This window comes from Dasypus novemcinctus, chromosome 4 (assembly GCF_030445035.2).
Source record: "Dasypus novemcinctus isolate mDasNov1 chromosome 4, mDasNov1.1.hap2, whole genome shotgun sequence".
Taxonomy (NCBI): Eukaryota; Metazoa; Chordata; class Mammalia; order Cingulata; family Dasypodidae; genus Dasypus; species Dasypus novemcinctus.
In genome coordinates, this window is record NC_080676.1 from 17,146,925 (window position 1) to 17,167,143 (window position 20,219).

Here is a 20,219-nt window from a genome sequence, read left to right on the forward strand (position 1 = left end):
CCAGGCAGGAGTGTTGGCCAATGTGGAGAGTTGGAAAAGCAAGATGATGCAACAAGAGACACTTGGAGGAGAGACTATAAGAAGACATAGCCAAACAGGGAGCTGAGGTGGCGCAAGAGAGTAATCACCTCGCTCCCACTCTGGAAGATCCCAGGATTGGTTCCTGGAGCTGCCTAATGAGAATATAAGCAGGCACAGAAGAACACACAGCAAATGGACAGAGAGAGCAGGCAATGGAGGGGAATAGGGGGGAGAATTATTTTTTTTTAAATGACGTAAAGTGTTTTCTGATTACCTTATGAAATATAGCCTCCTGGGGAATTTTTATCCACTCAAATTCTCTGCCCCTCCCCCTGCCATGGCTCCAGACTCATCCCCTTTCTAGCACTTATCAAAATCTTCAGTTGCCTTATCTATTTTTTCCTTTTTATTCATTTGCCTACTGTCTCCTCCCAGAAGAATTTAAGCTTACTACTATATCCCTAGCACCTAGAACAGTACGGAGAATATGGGAAGAACTTAATAAATATTCATTGAGTGAATAAACTTGATGGGTTAAAATATCTGCCTAAAAGCTTGAATTATTAAATACATTTTCTATTTGGACTGTTGCTATAAAACATACATTTACAATTCCCCAATGCCCCTTTGAAAAAATAAATTAATTCATTTCATTAATGATATTCTATTGCCTGTGGCATGACTTGTCAGTGTGGTTACAATAGACTAATGATTGGATAACGAGAGTTTATTTATCATAGAACTAATTTCTGCTACAGAACTGAAGTATAAATAATGGTATATCAGCATTTCCATTATAAATACTGTTTTAGGGTTTGTTAGTTGGTCATAAAATTCTCCTTAGGCTGAAAGAGCTATTGGGTAAACATTGCATATACCACATATAATACTTCAAAATAAGATTTCATGCCCTGCTTTTTTAGGCAAAGAATAAATCTTGCATTCAAAATTATTTCTTTACAATGAGAGTGAAGGTATTGAAAGACCCCACCCAATCTGTCCTTTGTCATTTATATTTCTTGTTGACTCTCAGCCCCTTGGAAATAATGATAGGTTTAAAATAATCTTGAGGAGGGGAAGATGTGAACCAGTATGAAAAAATATGAAGTTCTTCTAGAATATTCATTTGGAGTAGAAAATTAAATTTCTCAGATAATATGAGGGGCAAGACTGATTTAATAACTGTGGGGCAAAAACAAAATTTATGGGGTGAGGGGAAAGTGGTACCAAAAAGAGCCTGCAAGAAGTAGAACTCTGGCTGCTGGTATTCCATTGTGCCAGCACTCTTGACATTGAAGTACAAAGTGACCTCTCACAAGTAAGAGATTGGTTTTAGGAAACCTTCTGAACATGTCATTACTTTTGGAGAAAACACAATTTGGCTACAAAATCTCTCTCATGCCCCCAAATCTTACTTTGTAAAACAATAATTTGGCCAGCTGAGACTACTCAAAAATCATTCCTCCTCTCCTGCTTCCTTTAGACCATGGAGGTGCCCACCAAGTGACTTCTACAGTGGAATTATATGATGGAAGATGTTACCTATTAGAAACCAACTCAGTGATTATCCTGAGGATGGAAGACCATCCTGGAACTTCTGGTTTTTTGGTTGCAAAAGGTAGGCAGATTTTGCAAACTCCCAGCCTCAGGAAATACCTATTTTTGTAACCAATAACCATTAAAAGTTATTGTTCTATGGGAAATGGATGTAGCTCAAGCGACTGGGCTCCCATCTACCATACAGGAGGTCCAGGGTTCAATTCCCCAGGTGAAAGACAAGCTGGCCTGCACAGGAGTGCTGACCTGTACAGAGAGCTGGTGCAGCAAGATGATTAAAAAAAAAGAGACACAGAGAAGAGACAATAAGAGATACAGCAGACCAGGGAGCTGAGGTGGCTCAAGAGATTGAGCGCCTCTCTTCCACTCCAGAAGGTCCCAGGATCTATTCCTGCTGCCACCTAAAAAGAAGATAAACAGACACAGAAGAACACACAGAGAGAAGACAAACAAGGGAAGGCGGGAGAAATAAAATAAAATAAAAATCTTAAAAAAAAATTAAAAAGAAGTTATCGTTCTAATTACTTACCTAAAATATTTTAAACTTCCTGTAAAGTAACAAGTCTTCCCACTCCATGGATTTTGCACATCTTGTTTTAATTGCTTAGACTGCTCTTTTCTCACTAAGGCCTACAGTAAACGTCATTTTCTCAGTAAGGTATTCCCTCTCCTTTTCCCATAGAGGTTTCTCCATTGTATTTTCTAATAGTAGCATCTACATTTCCTTCATAGCTCCTAATATACTCACGTGTGTGACCATAGTTCCATAAAGGCAGGTATATATTTTCATTTATTGCTGCATCCCTAGATTCTAGCAGAATACTGGGCACATAATAGGTGCTTAATAAATATTGCCAAATGTTTGACTCTTTAAAGTTGCTTTTATTCTGTTCCTCTGTGGGACTTGTTTCTAGTCTTAACCCTAAATTCCCACTAAACAACGCACTTGTCACCTCCCCTAGAGGACCCAATGGCTCCCACTTGCAGGTGCTGTTCTGGGATCGGCTCTCCAGTAACATTCACGGCTGAGGCAAGTTCCTTCAGCTTCAAGGTTTTAGTTTGTTCAATTAACATTGACAGAGCATCTGCTATTTGCCAGACACTGCACTAGCTGCTTAGATGTAAAAATTAAGAACGTGTACTTTTATCTTTGAAGAACTTTGAGTCAACGGGTGGAGAGAAAAACACCGGAATGGATCAATATGGTGAAATGTGCTAAATGCAGTAACAGGGTCACATTCAAGAGCTTTGGGATTTAGCCTAAAATAGGGGAAAGTCTCCTTACACTCCTGGTAGGCCAGGGTCCCTAGTATTTGTATATTCACTGATTCTCTCATGAGAAGCAAGGGCTCTGCAGGTGATATCATAATATGAGATGGCGATACAAATTCTTCAATATTCACCATAAAAAGTTTTGTCTGGGTAAGGAACTTCATAGGTTTCATTCTTAGGTTTTTTTTTGTTTTGTTTTGTTCTAAAATTAATTTAAAAATTTTGAAATGCAGAGTTCCAGGCTCTAATCTCAGAGAACCTGATTTGGTAGGTTTCTTTTTAATAAGATTTCTAAGGTATTTCTGATGTGGGTAAGCAATGGGTCTACCCCTTTCTTCACAAAAAACATCACCATTAACCTGTTTGGGTTATAGACATTGAATTTAATCTAGCCATAAGCTTCTCTTTCACCTTGCCATCAATGCTTTGCAAGGAATTTAATTGATTTTCCTAGAAATCATCCCTCACATTTTGAAGATATTCCTAATTTAAACCACAGGAAGAAATAACTATACGTGGTGCACAGTTCTGTTTTTAAGTAAATATGCCCTCACACTGTTGCCCAAGGTGATGGATGGAAATGCAGAGTCAGCTCCAGGGGAAGAAGGGTTGCATCCTGGTACCTCACTCATTAATGGCCATTCTCTGAAATGCCCATACACAGTGGTTTGGGGTTGTTGGGGAAGTTGTAGGATGCAAAGTCAATGGGTTTTCAGGCATTTAAATCATCCCATGGTGGAAATCTGTGCCATTATCGTTAGGTCCATTTCAGTTCTATTTGTGAACCTTTCTGCTATTTTCCCGGTAGGATATGATTTGTGTTTTAAGGTTTCTTTTTTTCACTTTATCTTTATTATAGGTACTTCTTTGTTGAAATACAATCTGATGGAAGATAGAATCTGAACCCTGAAAGGTACCTCATCTCCGAAGGACTGAAAAAGATCTAGCGAGCAGGGCTAGCTATCATAGAAACCGTAAGTGCTGCCTTTGGCCAAGTTGTAGCTACCATTTGTTTAACACTTCACATGTTTGAAACACATTTTCCACTTATTATCTCATTTAATTCTCATATCTTTCTTGTTAGTTATTAGCACCCCCATTTTACAGATAAAAAAATAGGGTTCAGGGGAAGTCAAGGGGCTGGCCCAAGATGGTAGAACAAAGTAGAGGCAAACAGCAGTGAAAATGAAGACCTCGGCTTTCCAATTAAGTAATCCTCACACAGCTCACAAGTGCTGTGAATGCAGGGCCTCTTCTCACGGGCTTTCTGGGTCTCCTGCAGGCAAAAGATGTCACTCACCTTTATGTCCACACACCCTGGTCCTTCTAGCTGGCATATTATGGGATTTAAGGTGGGTATTTCTTACGTGGGATTGGGCCAAGCGTTTTATTAGTAATCTTCTATTTTCCTTAGGGGGAAAAAAAAAGTATTTTTCAAATTTATTTTCAAAGTCCGGAAGGAAAAAAAAGAGTAACCCAAAAGCAAAGCAAATAAAACAATAAAAACAAACCAGCATTTACTGTAGAAAGAACGCGATGACATTTCAGCTTCAGTTACACTCCTGGCTCAGCTCCCCCAAGCCGCCGGCCAAGCGCAAAGCCTCGTGCTGACTGAGAGCACATTCGGAGCTCCCCGCATTGTTCCTGGCAGGCCTGCGCCTGGGTAGCAAGCAGGATATTCAACTTGACAAGGCTCTTTCTCCCTCGATCAGGGAGCGAGCAAGGTTCTTGTCAGCTTGAATCACGAGCCCCCAGTTGGCCGAGCCCTGTGGACAGGCCCGGGCAGGGGGCGGGGGCGTGCCACGTGAGCGCCCCCGGCGCGCATGCCCAGTGGCCTCTCCCCAGCCCCCGAAGGACAGGGCTCGAGTCCCCCGGCCGCGAAAGGGCTGCTCTACTGTTTGTCCAGTGGGTCTGCGTCAGATGCTAAATCTCAATGTCCAGATTGTAAAAAATTTTACTGTAAGTCTTCATCTCTATACTCATATAGGTATGTGCGCGTATTTTCAGAGATGGAACAAGAATATCCAATTCTGTACTTAAGATTTTAATGTTTTAAAACACACATTTCTGAGGGTGAAAATGTCCTTTTTGGAGTCCACATCAAAAGGCTTTTAGAAGTCATCAAAGAAAACGGAAAACCTAGTATATGCTGCCCTGAAAAAATAGTTTGACTTTATTACTTTTTAAAAGCAGAGCTTTAAAAGATTGATGAATAGAATTAATGAAAGGTATAGCTTGGAAGTCCTGCTTATGTAATGAAGAAAACAAAAGCACCAAATTATTTCAGCTATTTATCCCTAATGGTTCACACTTCGTTTTAAGAGGGGAAAAAAGAACACACTTTTATTGGATAAAGATCCTAAAAGGCACCTGAAGACTAAATTATATGGCTCTTGTGAAAATACTGTTTCATAAGCACAGAACAATATTTTTATTACATCAATGTGGGATATTATTCCTTGTTGTTTTTGTTTTGAATGATAAAATAACAGTAAAGGCTTTGTCTTAAAATTGTTTGCATCTTTGATTAGAATCTTTTTACTTCAATAGATTCCATTTTTACTATTTGTGATTTTATTAATGAATTTTCTGATGCTGACTAACCAATCTACTTGCTAAACATATCTGCAAACCAGGTGTTTAAGAGAGAAAGAAAAAGAATAACAAAATAATGTTAAATTCAATGAAAACAATTTTCCTGGACTTGTAACAATTTTTTTAATTGGCTCAGCTGAAACTCAAATAATAAATGCAACACTTTTATAACAAAATCTATGTTTGTTAAGGAAACCTTTCTATGAACATTTAGACTGTGGTAAGTATCTCTAACAATAACTATAAAAACATTGTTCTTTGGGACTGTTGACCATATTCTTTTTCAGTTTTTGGTCTCCATGTTCTAGTTACATCCTGTTGGCTCCATTAGCAGAAAAGAACTATAACAGAAAGTTAAGAGAGAAAATATATTATTGTCATTATTATTCTATTATTGACTTAGCCAAGTCAGTAGCTTAGTAACTTTGGATGTGGCTCTTTCCCACTGACATGCTTTATAAATTGCTCCAAGGCACCAAACCATCATTGTCATCATTTGCTGATAATTATATTTTGAGGAACCAACAAGACAGTACCTAACAGGGCCCTGTAATGCTATATTTTTTAGTTATGGTTATAATTTCTACCTTAAATGTAATCTACAACCAGTAATGTGTATCAGCACCAAGGTTTTTCATAGTATTTGAAAAAGAACTCAAATATCTATATGCAATTTACCACTTAAAATTGGAACTACATAGTGTTTGGAATAAAGAAGAGTTGAGAGCCAAGCAAATAGATAAGACTCAGGACAGTTGAATTTAATAGTGAATTATTTAGGACTGGAGAGTTATCTACACCCAGGCTTTCATATTAAGTGTGGTAAGAAAGGGTCGCTTAAACTCTTCTTGGTCACTGTTAAAGATTGAATTGTGTCCCTCAAAAAATATATTGAAATCCTACTCCCTGTGACCTCAGAATGTGACCCTATTTGGAAACAGGGTCATTATAGATGGAATTAGGCAAGGTAAAATGAGGTCCTACTGGAGTAGGGTGGCCCGTAATCCTATGTTAGTGGTATCCATATAAGAGGGAATTTGGACACACACACAGAGGGGGCGGGGGAGAAGATGGCCGTGTGATGGAGGCTGAGATGGAGTTCACTGCCAAATGCCAAGGAGCACCAAGGATTCCTGGTAAACCCCCAGCAACTAGAAGAAGCTCAGAACAGATTCTTTCCTACCGACTTTGGGAGTCTGCTGATACTTTTCAGACTTCTGGCCTCCAGAACCGTGAGACAATACATTTCTGTTGTTTTAAACCACCCCGTTTGTGGAACTCTGTTAGCCCTAGGAAACTAAGGCAGTCACTAACCTCAGGGTACAGAGAACTCTCAGCTGTTTCGAGGACAGTGAAAAAGGACATCTCTGGCCCACTCCCTCGCGTTAACATCAGACTCCACTGGAAATAGGTTTGTGGCAGGGGCTCCCAGTTTACCAGGATCTGAAAAAGGCTCTTCCACATTGAATGATATTAGTATAGCCCTGGGTTGGGGTGGGAGAGGCAGTGATGGGGGAAGGAGGTGGCGTGGGTTACTGATTTCTCATGTCCCAATTTAGTTAATAGATTTCAAAAGTGCAAATAAAGTTAGTTTAACACAAAGCTTGCCTAAAAAGTCTGATTCGACTAATTTTTGGTTCATCAGTTTAATTGTAATACAGACAAATAAGAATATGCAAAAATGTTAAAATAGTTCACAGATTATCCAGTAAATTATTTGCAGTGGAGTCCCTAGAGTGTATTTTAAATTGGAACGTTCGATCACCTGGAGAGGGCTAGATTTTTAACCAACTGGGCACATGAACATGTGTTATGAGTTAGTGGTTTTAAGATTTTCAAATTATGCCACTGTACATAATAGAGTGTTGTTTGACAAACCTCACTAAGTGGCCTGGCATTAAACCAGATCTGTCATCTAGAGAAGTGCAAGGCAATTCTAATTTCATCTAAATAAGCTCATATTAAAAAAGGAAGAACAAATGTGACACAGCTGCAGTAGCCTGGCCGTGTTAAAGTACTTACATATATTTTATGTCTGTAATATAAGACTGCTTACTAATGGGAGAATCTGATGTGTAAGAAATGCCACATTGCCATTGATATAAGTTGGTAATAAAAATGCTACAGGGTTAGAATTTATGATCCCTTTATGTTATAATAACGTACTTCCTGTGTTATTACTTTAACAGACACTAAAAAAAAATCTATACAATATGGTCAATTTCCTTAAGTAGCAAGAACGACAAGTGCACAATCAGCTAGGATATTGAATGAATAGTTTATAGGGCCTCGTTCCATACCTTGGAAGTAATACTTGATGGAAACATGTTCCTATCTTTCCTGGAGAGAATGTTGTATGTGCTCTGCATCATGCTAATTTCCACTGCTGTACAAATGTGAAAATACATAAAACTAACAAACGTCGTGCTGTAGTCAGTACCACACAGTGTTCTTTAGAGGGAAGAAAAGAATAGAGCTGAATTAAAGCAATGTAACGAATGGTTAAGTTCTGAGAGTGAAGTAAAAGATACCTTATTTATTATAAAAAGTTATGAAACTTCCCCTTGGGGAAAAGAAAATGCCACATAACCCTACTGATGTATTTGAAATGAAAAATAGTCTGCTAAATTTCACAATAGTGAAATTCCCATTTTCTTTCAGTCGGCACTGGTAATTTGGAAATATGGGAATACTTGAAGGAAAACAAATTTGACAGTATTGTAGATCATCAGGCTAAAGGAAGATGATACTGATATTTTGGTTTTGAGGCTGACCTAGGATTTAACGAATATTACTTTAGCAAACATACATGTATGGATACTTATATGGGTACATGAATGGATACAAACCAGAGGTAAGAAGGTGCATCTGTAGAAATGTATTAACAATGAATTTGAATCGACCTCCTCCAACACCACCTAACCACATCTTTGACCTGTTGACTATTAACTGGCTATTGATTATGAGCTGTTAACCATTCTGGAGATAAATTTCACAGAAGGATTTGATTGAAATTGCTGTTAGCCTGGGAAGAAATTTTTCAGCAGGTGTGGTCATATGGCATTTCATATGCACCTGCCTACTTTGCCTCCATCCCCAAGGTTTCCTCTTGAAAAAGAGTTCTTTAGGTATTTTTGATATAAACAGGATTTTCATCTGCCTAACATTTAGGGCTAGACCCAGTAATTAAGTGGAAAGTAATATAGTTCGGGGTCAGCTACGCAAACATGAAGATAGCGTGATAGGCAGAATTCCAAGGTGGTCCCCACAATTCCTGCCTTCAGTGTGCATGCTCTGTTTAACCCTCTCCCCTTTATTGTGGGCAAGACCCCTTAATATCCTGGGATGTTGTTCCCATGACTAGGTTACATTACATGGCAAAGGTGAAGTCATTTTACAGGTGTAATTAAGGTCCCTAATTAGTTGATTTTGAATCAATCAAAAGAGGCATTATCCTGGGTGGGCCTGACCTAATTAGGTGAGCCTAGTCAAAGAAGGTATAGAGGTAAGAGAAAACAAATAGCAGTAGACACTTTCCTCAACAGGAAAAGATCAATTTGCCATGTTGTGGAGAGGGCCATGTGGCAGAGATTGGGCCTCAGTCTTACAGATAGAAGGAACTGAATTCTGTCAACAATCAGGAAGCTTGGCAGAGGACCCAGAGATTGGAAGGGACTACAGCTGCAGCCCACACTCCGACTGCAGCTCTGTGAGACCCTGATCAAAGACCCAGTTAAGCAAGGCCCAGTTCCTGACATGTAAAAATGGTGAGATAATAAAAATTTGAGGTAAATTTTTACACCTCATAGAAAACAATGAAGATAGTCTACCATCTTCTTTGTTAGGGTTTAGATACCCTTATATCAATGAGAGTTTCTTATTGAATTAAGTCTATGTCCTTCAGTTCTATGTTTTCAGGAGTCAGAGAGTGGTTGGAAAATTCACTTCAAAATAACTTAGTACACTTTCCCTCAGCTTTTTTAATATAGACATTAAGAAATCTGGATGCTCTTAAACTTTACACACACTTTTTTTTTAAAAGAGATATTGGGAATTGAACTTAGGACCTTGTACAGGGGAAGCAAGTGCTCAACCACTTGAGCTACACTGCCTCCCCTACACATAAACTTTTAATTTCTATATCACTTTAATATTACTGTGACCCATATTTCTAGTTCTTATGAAGTTTCTTTCTGAACACACTTCTATTTCTCACATATACTATCTTAACCCCAACTGAATTCAAGACCCCAAAAAGAACTTGTTACTCATGATAACAAGTTCTTGCCTTTATCTATTATGCATTTTTAATATATTTAATTTTTATTTTTTAAAAGAAACTTAGATTACATAAATGTTACACACAAAAAATAGGGGATTCCAATAGGCCCTGCTCCCAAGCCCTCCCACATTTTCCCACATCAGCAACATCCTTCAGTAGTGTGGTACATTTGTCACAAAGGAGAAAATCTCATTAGACTGGCTTTTGTCTATTTGTTTATTTGTAACTATTTTTAATAATAACTGGAAACTGTTGATTCAAATTCAGTTTGGGAATCCATTATGATTTGTCTCTTTTCTTCGTCCCTTGAGCCAAAACAGACATTTTCTAATTTTTTTCTCTGTAATTTGTTTTGGAACCAATAGAGCCAGGCAGGTGTTGACAGCGTGCTTTTTTTAACTGGAAAGTTTACTTGAATCATTGTCTTCTTTATATAATGCTATAAAAATTTGTTTGATCTTCTTCCTTCAATTCCCTGTTTCTGAATAAATTGTTTAGTTTTCCTCTTTGTTTGTTTTTTTAAGGGGTGGAGGGTGTAGTGGTAGTGATACAGTGGAGGAATCATAATGTAGACTATTATAAAAAACAGGAGAAAGACAGAATTTTCAATTTGTAACTCACTTCATGGCAGTGGAAAGTACATGTTTCCTGTATGCTTGTCTTCTATCATTCTAATTACTTTCAACCCCATAGATTTAATCTCAGAATTACACTAGTCTGAGATTTATGTCTCCTCTTTCCAAAATAGTTTTGAAATAAAAGAAAAAATATAAAAACAAAACCATGACAGTGTTTCCTTTGTTGAAGGAAAGCCAGGAAGTTTTCCATCTGTTGGCTAGAAGGGTGAACATTTTAGGGAAATTTAAAGCAGATGAAAAAGGATTGTTGATAAGATATAAGGAAGTTGAGGCACTCACAAGTCCATGAGGGCAAAAGATAGGTCTCTCTAAAGAGGAAAATTTTCCAACAAAACACCAAGACCAGGGGCTTAGAAACGATGTAGACCAAAAATGGTTGGTTGGATAATTAATTAAAGGGTAGTAGAGTAGTAATATGACCGCCTTCCTTCACAGCTTTCAAAGTGGCTGACTCAGGCGTTTATCATCTGGCTAATACTGAAAGTAAAACTCTCTAAAATAGAAAGTCTGACACCTAAGATTCTCTGAATGAATCCTGGGGCCAGAAAAACAGGGCAAAGATACTTGTTTAAGAGCTGCTGGGAAGGATAAATACTCCAGCACTTGATGGACAAGCAATCTGAATAACTTAAAACAGGCTGTTATATATTTTGTCATAACTTACAAAATTGTGTGGGGCAGAGTATAAAGTATACTGTAAATAATAATCCACAGTTAGTGGCAATGCTTCAATATGTGTTCATCAATTGTAACAAATGTACCACACTAATGAAAGATGTCGTTAATATGAGAAAGTGTGGGAAGGTGAGGGAGTGAGGCATATGGAAATATTCTATATTTTTTATTAACATTTATGTAATCTAAAGTGTCTTAAAAATAAAAATAAATGTAAAAATAAATAAAAATAATTTTTTAAAAAGCCCTGACCTGGGCCCCACACCCATGTCTCATTCTGTAGAACACCTGCAGGCCATGCCTCAAATTATGTACTTTTCTCATTTTTTCTTATTTTTTTTTTATTGACTTTGTAATAATATTACATTAAAAATATATATGTGAGGTCCCATTCAACCCCACCCCCCACCCCCCCTCTCCCCCCCCCAACAACACTCGTTCCCATCATCATGACACATCCATTGGATTTGGTAAGTACATCTTTGGGCACCTCTGCACCTCATAGACAATGGTTCACATCATGGCCCATACTCTCCTCCATTCCATCCAGTGGGCCCTGTGAGGATTTACAATGTCCGGTGATTACCTCTGAAGCACCATCCAGGGCAGCTCCATGTCCCAAAGACGCCTCCACCTCTCATCTCTTCCTGCCTTTCCCCATACCCATCGTCCACCATGTCCACTTTTCCCAATCCAATGCCACCTCTTCTATGTGGACATTGGATTGGTTGTGTCCATTGCACCTCTATGTCAAGAGGAGGCTCAGATTCCACATGGATGCTGGATGCAATCCTCCCATTTTCAGTTGTAATCACTCTAGGCTCCATGGTGTGGTGGTTGTCCTTCTTCAACTCCAACTTAGCTGAGTGTGGTAAGTCCAATAGATCAGATTGTAGGTGCTAGAGTCTGTTGAGGCTCAGGACCTGGCTATCACATTGTCAGTCCAGAGATTCAAATCCCCTAAATATATCTTAAACCCCAACATTAACTGCACCTCCAGCACATTAGCATGAAAGTCTTATGAAGGGAGATCCCATCTGAGTCCAGATTCATCACACATAAACACCATTTCCAAAGAGGGGCCATCTGCCCTGGTAGTTAACCCCATCGGCCATGACCATAACTCCCATGGGTCTCTTTAGCCCTCAAAGGAACCAATATCTGGGGGTTGTATCTGCTTTATCTGTCTCTCTGACTCTGCTCAGTTGTGCATGAGGGCAATCCTTCTGCCAGCCTCCAGACTCTTTTTTAGAAACTCGTAGCCATATAAACTCATTTCTCCTTTCCATTTCCCCCTTACTTTAGGTCAAACAGCATTTTAAAGTCATGGTATTTTATGTAGACATGGATATTCTGCTGATCTGCATTGAACCTTCCGTATAAGGTCATTTTCCAGTTGCATCATCAGTTGGTAGTTGATAGTGGTCCCTCGTTGCCAGGGAGGCTCATCCCCAGGTGTCATGTCCCACGCTGGGGGGAAGGCATTGCATTTACATGCTGAGTTTGGCTTCGAGACTGGCCACATTTGAGTAACATGAAGGTTGACAGGAGGAAATTCCCAGGCACAATGTTGCTCTAGGCCTTGTTCTTATTTTAGGTTTATCAGCTCACAAGCATAGTCATTAGCATCAGGGGCTCACTGTTGAACCCTCACTCCCTCCTGGTCCCCGCCACTGTACCTGGGAGACTGTCGCTGCTCCCCTAGGGACCAGGACAGAGCACCACTGGCCAGGAACCCAGTACCCCCCCTGCTGTGGTTTTTAATTGTTGCCACTATGAGTATATCCAAACATTACCATGCACCCTGGACATATGTTCTGTACAGCTCCCTGTCAGCCATATATCACCTGTCATTGGTATCCCATACCAGTATCCCTCCATTGCCATTGTTGAAACACTCTGTGATCCAGAACTCCCCGAAATTTGAAGCCCAATATAATGTCATGGTCCCTTACTAGGGAATGGCATATGGCGATGGGTTTAAAGGATAGATAAAGAACTTGGATAAAGTTAGATAAAGAACTTAGATAAAGAATGTTGACTTGAAAAAATTCCACATCCTATCTTTTTCTTTTTCTTTTTTTTTTTCCCCCCCTAATTATTCAGCTTTTCTTCACAGGAGTCCTAGACCACAGCAATGTATATATATAATATACAGCACTCCCACACATCCACCAGAAAACCTTTTCCCTTCCACAGTGATACTCTTACGCCCTATTCATATCATATTTACTTAAAGTGATGTACAGAGTCTGAGACATTAGCTTTCTAACAAGGTGACATCTGTGCTTACATTATGGTGCATACTTTAGGATACACAGTTTTTAGTTATCCTATGTTTTACATTATGGTTTACATTATCAGTCTGTCATCTCCTATATGTTATGGTGTAATATTACATGTTTTATATCCATCCTTGTGTACTCTCAAGAAACTCCTCTCTTACCCCCCTTTAACTTTGGTTCCACACATTTAACGTCCATTTTCCCTTCCACCTTGGTGCCCACAGTGACAGCCAACCTCCGTTTCCTGAGGAGCCACTTCCAGAGATAGATGGAATAGTGTTCAGGGCCTAACTTGCTCAACTGCCCCAATGCCCTGGGAGCCACCCTTTCTCTCGAGGGATACAGTTCCCTCTATTGGATGGCATTAGTCCTCCCCAGGATGTGGGTCCACCCCCACTCTCACTACTTGGGTTTCTACCCCATGGTGTCACCCACTCTGGCAGAATGAGCATTTAGACATTCCCCAGGAGCCTGTCCTGCATCAGACCCTCCCCTCCGAGCATTCTAAACAGGTAACCCTCTTTATTATATTTTGATATGATTTTCTCGGCATTTTACTCTCCACCAACACCTGACCCTCTCCTGTGTTCGTATGCTACCCCTCCCTCCCCCCAGTTTTGGGCAACGTTACCCATCCGTCCCTCCCCAGCCACCCTCAAACCCGCAAAGCCCCAACCAAAGGCAACCCCTTGCCCCCCTTTTATCTCTTCTTTGTGTTCATACTTACCACCATCTCGTCTTAAATTCCACCCCTGCAGACATCGGCTCATATCCTTCCTCCACCCTCCGATTTCCTGTAAGCCTATCGTTCAGTCTCTTGCTATCTAGGACAGCTTGTTTATTTCATATCATTGAGGTCATGTAGTATTTGTCCTTCAATGTCTGGGTTGCTTCACTCAACATAAGGTTCTCAAGATTCATCCATGTTATCACATGTGTTTGTAGTGTGTTTGTTCTTACAGCCGAGTAGTATTCCATTGTGTGTATATACCACATTTTATTGATCCACTCATCTGTTGATGGGCATTTGGGTTGATTCCAACTTTTGGCAATAGTGAACAATGCTGCTATGAACATTGGTGTACATATATCGGTTTGTGTCCTTGTTTTCAGTTCTGCTGGGTATATACCCAGCAGTGGTATTGCTGGGTCATATGGCAAATCTATGGCTAGTTTTTTGAGAAACCGCCATACTGTCCTCCAGAATGGTTGGATCCTTCTGCATTCCCACCAGCAGTGGATGAGTGTTCCCCTTCCTTCACATCCTCTCCAGCACTTGTATTCTTCTGTTTTTTTCATAGCTGCCAATCTTATGGGTGTAAGATGGTATCTCATTGTAGTTTTGATTTGCATTTCCCTGATAGCTAGAGATTTGGAACATTTTTTCATGTGCTTTCTTGCCATTTGTATTTCTTCTTCGGAGAAGTGTCTGTTTAAGTCTTTTTCCCATTTTTTAAATGGGTTGTTTATCTTTTTATTTTCAAGATATAGGAGTTCTTTATATATGCAAGTTATAAGTTTCTTATCAGATATATGATTGCCAAATACTTTCTCCCACTGTGTGGGCTCCCTTTTTACTTTCTTGACAAACTCCTTTGAGGTGCAGAAGGCTTTAATTTTGAGGAAGTCCCATTTATCTATTAGTTCTTTTGCTGCTCGTGCTTTTGGTGAGATATTCATAAATCCATTTCCTATTACAAGGTCCTGTAGATGTTTCCCTACACTGCTTTCTAAGGTTTTTATGGTCTTGGCTCTTATATTTAGGTCTTTGATCCATCTTGAGTTGATCTTTGTATAAGGTGTGAGATGGTAATCCTCTTTCATTCTTCTACATATGGCTATCCAGTTCTCCAGACACCATTTGTTGAATAGGCCACTCTCTCCCAGTTGAGAGGGTTTGGTGGCTTTATCGAATATTATGTGGTTGTATATATGAGGTTCTATATCAGAATTTTCAATTCGATTGCATTGGTCTATGTGTCTCTCCTTATGCCAATACCATGCTGTTTTCACCACCGTAGCTTTATAGTATGTTTTGAAGTCAGGTAGTGTGATTCCTCCAATTTCGTTTTTCTTTTTCAGTATGTCTTTGGCTATTCGGGGTCTCTTTCCTTTCCAAATAAATTTCATAGTTAGTTTTTCTAGTTCCTTAAAGAAGGCTGCGTTGATTTTTATTGGGATTGCATTGAATGTGTAGATCAGTTTTGGTAGGATAGACATCTTAATAATGTTCAGTTTTCCTATCCATGAACAAGGAATAGTCTTCCATTTATTTAGGTCTTCTTTGATTTCCTTGAACAATCTTGTATAGTTCTCGGTGTATAAGTTCTTTACCTCTTTAGTTAAATTTATTCCTAAGTATTTGATTTTTTTATTTACTATTGTGAATGGTATTTGTTTCTTGATTTCCTCCTGATCTTGCTCATTATTGGTGTACAGAAATGCTACTGATTTTTGCGCATTGATCTTATAACCTGCGACTTTACTAAACTCATTTATGAGTTCTAGAATCTTCGTTGTAGATCTCTCAGGGTTTTCTATGTATAGGATCATGTCATCTGCAAATAATGAAATTTTGACTTCTTCCTTTCCAATTTGAATGCCTTTTATTTCTGGTTCTTGCCTCAGTGCTCGAGCAAGTACTTCTAAGACAATGTTAAATAGGAGCGGAGACAGTGGGCATCCTTGTCTTATTCCTGAGTTTAGAGGGAAGGAGTCTAGGATTTCTCCATTGTAAACAATATTGGCTTTAGGTTTTTCATATATACTCTTTATCATGTTCAAAAAATTCCCTTGTATTCCAATCTTTTGGAGTGTTTTTATCAAGAAAGGGTGCTGTATTTTGTCAAATGCTTTTTCTGCATCAATAGATATAATCATGTGATTTTTTTCCTTCAATCTGTTTATATGGTGTATTACGTTGATTGATTTTCTTATGTTGAACCATCCTTGCATACCTGGGATGAATCCCACTTGGTCGTGGTGTATAATACGTTTAATGTGTTGCTGAATACGATTAGCAAGTATTTTGTTAAGTATTTTTGCGTCTAGGTTCATTAGAGAAATTGGTCTGTAATTTTCCTTTCTTGTGATGTCTTTGTTTGGCTTTGGTACTAGGGTAATGTTGGCATCATAGAAGGAGTTGGGTAACGTTCTTTCTGTTTCGATGTTTTGGAATAGTTTCAGCAGGATTGGTGTCAGTTCTTTCCGGAATGTTTTGTAGAATTCACCTGTGAAGCCATCTGGCCCTGGGCTCTTCTTAGTTGGGAGATTTTTAATAACCGATTCTATCTCTCTGCTTGTGATTGGTTTGTTAAGATCTTCAATTTCTTCTTTTGTCAATATGGGCTGCTTATGTGTTTCTAGGAATTTGTCCATTTCCTCTAGATTGTCATTTTTGTTGGAATATAGTTTTTCAAAATATCCTCTTATGATAGTCTTTATTTCTGTGGGGTCAGTGGTGATATCGCCTTTCTCATTTCTTATTTTGTGTATTTGCATCTTCTCTCTTTTTTTCTTTGTTAGTGTTGCTAAAGGTTTGTCAATTTTGTTAATCTTCTCAAAAAACCAGCTCTTGGTCTTGTTTATCTGTTCAAGTGCTTTCTTATTTTCTATTTCATTTAGTTCTGCTCTTATCTTTGTTATTTCCTTCCTTCTTCTTCCTGTTGGGTTACTTTGTTGTTGTTTTTCTAATTCCTTCAAATGTGCAGTTAGTTCTTCAATTTTTGCTCTTTCTTCTTTTTTGATATATGAATTTATGGCTATAAACTTCCCTCTCAGTACTGCTTTTGCTGCATTCCATAAATTTTGGTATGTTGTGTTATCATTATCATTTGTTTCAAGGTAGTCATTGATTTCTTTTGAGATTTCCTCTTTGACCCACTCTTTTTCTAAGAGTGTGCTGTTTAATTTCCAAATCGTGGTGTGAAATCTGGGCTTCTGTCCCTTGCAAATCTCCAGCTTGACTCCACTGTGGTCAGAGATAATGTTTTGTATGATTTCAATCTTTCTGAATTCGTTCAGCCTTTCTTTGTGGCCTAGCATATGATCTATCTTGGAGAATGATCCATGTGCGCTTGAGAAAAATGTATATCCTGCTGTGTTTGGGTGTAGCGATCTATATATGTCTATTAGATCGAGCTCCTCTAATATACTATTCAGATGTTTTGTTTCTTTGGTGATTCTCTTTTGAGATGTTCTGTCCAGAGTTGATATGGTGTATTAAAATCCCCCACTATAATTGTAGATGTATCTATTCTTTCACTTAGTTTTTCCAGCGTTTGCCTGACGTATTTAGAGGCACCCTTGTTAGGGGCATAGATATTTATGATTGTTCGATCTTCTTGACAGATTTTCCCTTTGACTAAAATGTAGTATCCTTCTTTGTCTCTCACAATTGTTTCACATTTAAAGTCTATTTTGTCTGATATTAATATAGCTACTCCTGCCTTTTTTTGGTTATTGTTAGCTTGTATGATTGTTTCCAGCCATTCACTTTCAATCTCCATGTGTCTCTGGGTCTAAGATGTGTCTCTTGTAGACAGCATTTGGATGGGTCATATTTCCTTATCCAATGTCCCAGTCTGAATCTTTTGATAGGTGAGTTTAATCCGTTGACATTCAGTGTTATTACTATCAAGGAATTATTTGTGTTAGCCATATTTTGATTGGATTTGTGTTTGTCATATTTTGTTTGTATATTTTTTTTTGTCTTTTTTGTTGTTGTTGTTGGTCTTATACTCTCCTCCAACTTTGCCTTTCCTGTTTTTTCCTTTCTTCCTGCAGAACTCCCTTTAGAATTTCTTGAAGGGGAGGTTTCTTGTTGGTATACTCTTTCAGTTTCTGTTTGTCTGCGAATATTTTGAACTCTCCATCATGTTTGAATGCTAGTTTAGCTGGATAGAGTATTCTTGGTTGGAAATTTTTTTCCTTTAGTACCTTGACTATATTATACCACTGTCTTCTTGCCTCCATGGTTTCAGAAGAGAAATCAGCACTTAATCTAATTGAGCTTCCCTTGTATGTGATGGTTTTCTTTTCTCTTGCTGCTTTCAAAATTTTCTCTTTGTCTTGAGCATTGGATAATTTGACAAGTATATGTCTTGGGGTGGGCCTGTTGGGGTTTATGACTTGTGGAGTGCGCTGTGCTTCTTGGATATGTACATCTGTCTCTTTCAGTAGATTTGGGAAGTTTTCAGCCATTATTTCCTGCAACACTCCTTCTGACCCCTTTCCCTTCTCTTCACCTTCTGGAATGCCTATAATACGTATGTTTGAGCGTTTTGCATTGTCATTCAGGTCCCTAAATCCTAATTGGATTTTTTCTATCTTCTTATTGACCCCTTCTACTATCTGTTTGATTTCTGATGTACTGTCTTCCACATCACTAATTCTCTGCTCTGTCTCTTCTAGTCTGCTGATATTTGCTGCAAGTGTATTTTTGATTTCTTGAACTGTGGTGTTCATTCCCATCATATCTGTTATGTTTTTGTGTATGTCTGCAATTTCCCCTCCAAGTGATGTCTTCATGTTGTTAACCTCTTTCATTACTGCATCAAATTTGTCGGTGATAAATGTTCTGAGATCTTTCATTGCTTGTGCCAAGTTTTGCTCCCCTTCATGATTATTGGTTTGTTGATTGGATTCAGCCATATTTTCCTGATTATTGGTTTGGTTTGTAGATTTTTGTTGCTTTCTGGTCATCTCTTTATTTTGACGAATTTAATCAGTTCCTTAGCTTCTTTGTCTGCTCTTGGAGGTTAATTAGTTGTTATTTTTGCATAGGTGTTATATCTTCTCTTTGTCACTTTTTTCTCCTTATTCTAGTTACTTGTTGTTGGTTAAGTTCACTTTAGAGGAAAGTATTAGTGTTGGGGAAAGGCAAATGTGTAAGCAAGGGAAAAGTGTAAAGTAGTATTGGTGATGTATGTTAACAAAGCAAGAATATGAGATCTGGGAGGATGGAGGTTAGATTCATGTAGATTGTATAGAGTTATAGCTGTAGGTAGAGTACCTTTTATGAAGTAGATGACTGAATATGGGAGGAATATGGTATGAACTACAAAGCTATTGTTTTCATGAGAGAGGGAAAAAGAAAAGAAAGGTAGTAGTTTCAAGAGTGGATAACAGACAGAAAACAGAACAAAGGTATTAGAAATTAAGAGTTAGACACTTTGTGGATCAAAGAACGGGAGGTGGGGGGTGGAATATAGGAGAGACAGTAGATGATAGTGGATATCAAGATGCAGGGGAAGGGGGATAGTGTAGGTAGCCTAAATCAGTTCACACAGAAATGAGGCAGTGGAGGATGGGAAAACCCAGCAAATGTGAGGTGTTCCCTGTAGCACCTATTGTATACTTGAATTAAAATAAAATAAGTGGAAGATGAGGGACAAGAGGGAAAGAGAAAACCGAAAAAAAAAACTAATTATAATAAAGAAAAAAAGAAAGACAAGAAGAAAGGAAGAAAGAAAAAGAGGATGGGCAAACAGTGGGGAATGGATAGGGGGAAGAGAGATATAGGTATACACGTGTCACAATTGCAACACTATCTAAAACAACAACTTCCCCCCGCTTTGCCCTATAAACCCCCGTCTGTCTGCCCAAATGGTTCTGCAAGCACCTCCCTTCCCACAAACCCCCAATAGGCCGCCCAGGGCCCACGAACTCCCCAGTACTGCAGATGCTCCAAAAAAAAAAAAAAAAACAAAAACAAAGAACAGAAACCCCTCCGCAGGCCCGGCTCCGCCCGCCGCTGCCCGCCGTGGAGGCCTGGACCGGCTCTGCCTGGCTCCTTACGCCGCCGCGGCCTGGCCTGGCTCCGCCCGGCTCCGCTTGCTACAGCGGCCCAGCCGGCTCCCGCGTCCACCTCCCGCCGCCGCGGCCTGGACCGGC